Below are 4,912 nucleotides of genomic sequence, written 5' to 3'. Positions count from 1 at the left end.
ATATAAATACTATTTCATCCTTTAGATAGTCAAAAATCAGAAGGAACTGCATAATTTGTAAGGTACTTTAACTTACGCGTAGTCATTAAAACTCAGTAAGTAATTCAAGTATAGTCATGTAAAGGTAGGCAATTAAAGGCTCAAGGATCACTCTAAAATCAAAGACATGAAAATAAAGGCTGAAAACTTTGTTTCTCCATCTTTCATTTACATGCCTAGATATTAGGACATTACTGAACAAAATACACTATTATTATATATGATTTCCACAGAAGATAATGAAATTTCATGAAGTACAAAAATTATCAAGATCCGTTGTTTGCTTCATCAAATGCTTTCCTAGCTGGTATCAATTCTTCATTCATGGTAAGCCAGTCTTTAACCCTAGCAAACTTCCTTGGGTCCTTTTGAATTAAGAAGACGATATCTTCAACTTGTACTCAACCTTGTCTTTCAATTGACATTGCCTTGTGAGTCATTTCAGTGATGAACTCTATGACAAGGTCTTCAGGAATATCCACTGACTCAGTGTAAGGATTCTGGTCATCCCCAACCCATACATCATACATCATACATCATAATTCTTTAGAAAAAAGTTTCTTTCTTTTACCCTGTCCACCTTCTGCACCTCCTCCAATTTCTTCATTTTCTTCCTCAAATAAAATGACAAATCCGATGAAAAAGGCAAGTAAAGCAAAGTCCTTGCATTCTCTCGGCAGAATTCGCTAAGGAAAATAGACTCTTTTTCCGCTATGGAGCCTAAAGGAAGGAGAAAAGCAGAACGTTGAGACCGAGGCGTTCACTCACAGTCGGGTCTTCTTCCTCATCTGCCATCCCACTAGCCTCCAAACAACAACCCTTAACATTGGTTAGCACATTCACTGGTGGGAACAAGTTGGGTAAGGGTGATTGGTTAGTACAAGAGGGGGGATTTGTTTGAACTGATTGGTTTAAGCCATGAGGGGTGTACGCGCAAAACTATATGGTTTCCCAACATGTTATCAACCACCATAAACTACTGGGGGTCATCTGGCATCCCAGGTATTTTTCCTGTCTCATGCTGATTGTTGGTTGCTAGGGGTTGCTATGGGTCCTCACCTAGCCTGACTGAGTCAGGGACACCTGGCGCAGCAGATCTCTCCTGTTATTTGTAGATAAAACAACTCAACAGGATGGGTATGTGCCTAGGAGTGCTCTGTGGATCTTTCCAAGGACAAGGGTCACGCCCCCTTCCTTGGACAGGCTTTGCTCTGAGGTAGAGGCTGGTTTCTCAAAAATGGAGTCACATCAGCTTCTCACCACCTCCCCCTATCCCTCCCTCCCCTTGTCTGCCACCATGAGGTGAGCAACTTTGCTCCAACACATGCTTCCCACCAGGATATACTGCCCCTCCACAGGCCCAAAAGGAATGGAGCTGACTGACCAGGGATGAGCTAGAATCTCTAAAACCGTGAGACAAAATAAATCTTTCTTTCTTATAAGTTGATTATCCAGTTATTTTGTCACAGTGATGGAGAGCTGGCTTAAACCATGGGAAAGGGGAAATGGGAAGTTATTGCTTAATAAGTAAAGAATTTCTGTTAACGGTGATGGAAAATTTTGAAAATAGTGGTGATGGTTGCATTGTATATGAATATAATGAATGACAATTATTATTTACTTATAAAGGTTAAAATGACAAATTTTGTTATATATCAATCTTACCACAATGAAATACTAGTTTAAAAAATGCTTTGAAGTTCACATGGTCCAACCACGGTTCCAAAGCTTAATCTAGGACACACCTGCATCCTTGTTCCCATGCTCTCTGTGATGTAGAGCTCATCACAAACCAAAACTGAAACAAAAACAAAAAATTCTATTGTAATTTGAGTCATTATTTATCATACACAAGTGTGTGTTGAAATGGGGCTTTTCTAAGGGAAGGGTACACATCCGTGGTTGCTGTATAAGAAGAGAGCATTGAAAAAAACAAAAAACGCCAGACACGGTGGTGCATGCCTGTAATCCCAGTGGCTCGAGAGGCTGAGGCAGTAGGATCATGAGTTCAAAGTCAGCCTCAGCAAAAAGTGAGGTGCTAAGCAATTCACTGAGACCCTGTCTCTAAATAAAATACGAAAATAGGGCTGGGGTTTTGGCTCAGTGGTTGAGCGCCCCTGAGTTCCATCCCTGTACCCAAAAAACAAAAACAAACAAAACAGAGACATTGCTGTGTAGATTAAGCCTAAAGAAGTAGCCCCATCATGCCAAAATGGCTCAAGGAGCTTCTATACCATAGCAACTGAAGACTGGTACTGCCAAAGTTTTCAGACTATGATATTAACCAATCAGTGGGCTGTGAAATTAATTTGATACTAATATAGTCACAGTTCTCCAGAGAGATAACCAATAGGATGGATGGATGGACAGAAAGACAAACAGATGATAGGAGATTTACTAGGGAGATTGGATCATATGAGTATGGAGGCTAAGTTCTTAGCTTCTGCAAGCTGAAGACCTTGGGATAATAGTAAAGTGGCTCAGTCCAAGTCTGGAGACTTTAGAACCAGAGAAGCTGATGGTGTAAGAATCCGATGCTAAAAGCCTGAGAATCAAGAGGCTGCTGGTGCAAGACCTGGGCTCCAAAGCTGGAAAGCCTGGAGTTCTGATGTCCAATGCAGCAGAGAAATTCTATGCCAGCTCCCAGAGAAGAGACCTATCCACTCTGTGCATTCTTCTTTCTGGGCCGCTGGCCAATTGGATGGTACCCACCCATGTTGGGGGATTTTCCCCACTTAGTCCACTCAGACTCACATGCTAATCTTCTCTGGAAACACCCTCAAAGACACACCCCAACTAACTCTTTAACAGGTTTCTAGGTATCCCCTAATCCATTTTAATTGTCACCTAAAATTAGCCATCATAATCACACCATTTAGAATCAAATAGAAGATGTCCTTTGGGGCAAAAGTATTATGTGTTACAAAAAAACTAAAGGCTTCTTCTTTTTTCCTTCTTCCAACAGTCAATACTTGTTTTATAATTTTCAGATTTAAAAAAATAGTTAATAAGTTATAAGTCACAACAAATATATATTATCCCCTCGCCACCCTCCCCCGCACTCCCCTTCCCGGTGTCCTAGTCATGGTTTCAGCCCATGGGTGCTTGGCCACACTGCTTTGGGTCTGTGGCAGTGCAGTATGTCATAGTGGGGACTGCATGGTAGAGGGGGTTGTTTGTCTCGTGCTCACCAGGGAGTAAAGAGAAAGAGGAAGGGGCCAGGAACCCAATATCCTTCAAGCGCCCACATCCAGTGACCCAACTTCCTTCCACTGGGTCCTGCCTCTTTAAGGTTGCACCATCTCGAAATAGTGCCACAGGCTGGGGACCAAATCTTTAATGCATGGGCCTTTGGAGAACACTTAAGACCTAAACCAGGCCTCCTTTTCACAGTAAGTGGCATATTATAACACTGTTCTTCGTTTTATATTTTTTCCACTGGATTCAGCTTTATATACTGATTCTTCCCAAATCAGTATATAAAACAGCTCATTTTTTTTGTTACAGTTAGAAAACATTCCATCATATAGATATATCATAATTTCGTGATCATTACTATCTGGACATTAAAATTATCTACAATCTTTTGCTATTACAAATAGTGCCACAATAAATAATTTTGAAATACATCATTTTGCATGTAGTTAGGTATATTTGGGGAATACGTTTTCTGAAGTGAAATTGTTAAGTCAACAGACAAATGTATTGCTAAGTCAAAGGTCAATTTTTAATTTTTTCGTACTGGGTGAAAGGAAAGCGAGGAACCCAGAGGCAGGTGAGTGAGAAATGAAAGACGGAGATCAGGCAGAGATACACAGAGAGTTTATTTGTCAGAGCTGACAAATAAAGGCACATGTTTCCATAGATGGAGAGAGGCAATACAGGCTTGGGTTCTGGGACTTTTATGGGGCAGGCTCAGGGATTAGAGCCAGGTGGGTCCTAATGCAGAAATGCCCTTGGACAGAAAAGCAAAACTTTTTCTTAAGATGTCAGCTGTCACTTAAGATGGCCATTCAGAAGTTAAGCAAGGACCTTACATTGGGGATTATACCTAGGGGCACTCTACTAATGAGTTGTATTATTTTTTCTTTTGAGACAGGGTTTTGCTAAGTTGCTGAGGGTCTCACTGAGTTGCTGAGGCTGTCCTTGAACTTGTGATCATCCTACTTCAGCCTACCAAGTCGCTGGAACTATAGTCGTGCACCACAGTGCCCAGCTGCATTTGTAATCTTTATAAACATTTCCAAGTTGCTGTCTTTGAAGGACTGCACCAATATACTCACACCACACCTCATGGAAGAGCCTCCTTCTCCAAAAAAAGGTTATCCAATTTTTACCATTTGAGGAGTGACAAGTAGTGTCTCAATATGATTTTGATGTGCTATTCTCTCATTTTAGGGTGGATATATTTTAATTATCTTAGAGCTATAAGCATTTTCTCTTCTGGGAACTGTCATATCATTTGCCCATTTTTCTGTTATTGGTTTTCTTATTGATTTCTAGGGGCTCTATATGCATAAGGAGATCAGCTCTTGATCTGATATAAATTGTAAAAATTTAAAAATATTTTCTAATAATTTATCTCTTGACTTTACAAATGGGGTATTGTTTTGAGTGTGTAAGTTTTTTTGTTTTAATTTTTAGAAGTTTTAAATTTTATGTTGTCAGATTTTTCAGCCTTTTGTTTTACAGCTTTTGGGCTCCTGTCATAGTTGGAAAGTCTTTTTCCCTCCATATTTATTAAGAAATTCTTAGGTTGCATTTTTATTTGTTTGCAGTTTGGTGGGTCACATAAATAAAATTATAATATTGATATTATTCTATGGTGACTTTTTTTTACACTTACTAATATTTTCTGGACACCCTTCCATAT

At 39.7% G+C, this 4,912-nt stretch overlaps 1 pseudogene; it reads right to left on the bottom strand.

The window, feature by feature from the left end:
- Window positions 1-305: 305 nt before the first annotated feature.
- LOC113182126 (transcription initiation factor TFIID subunit 13-like) lies at window positions 306-834 on the bottom strand (annotated as a pseudogene).
- Window positions 835-4,912: the final 4,078 nt, after the last annotated feature.

This window comes from Urocitellus parryii, chromosome 1 (assembly GCF_045843805.1).
Source record: "Urocitellus parryii isolate mUroPar1 chromosome 1, mUroPar1.hap1, whole genome shotgun sequence".
NCBI classification, from domain to species: Eukaryota; Metazoa; Chordata; class Mammalia; order Rodentia; family Sciuridae; genus Urocitellus; species Urocitellus parryii.
This window is presented reverse-complemented; position numbering and strand designations above follow the sequence as displayed.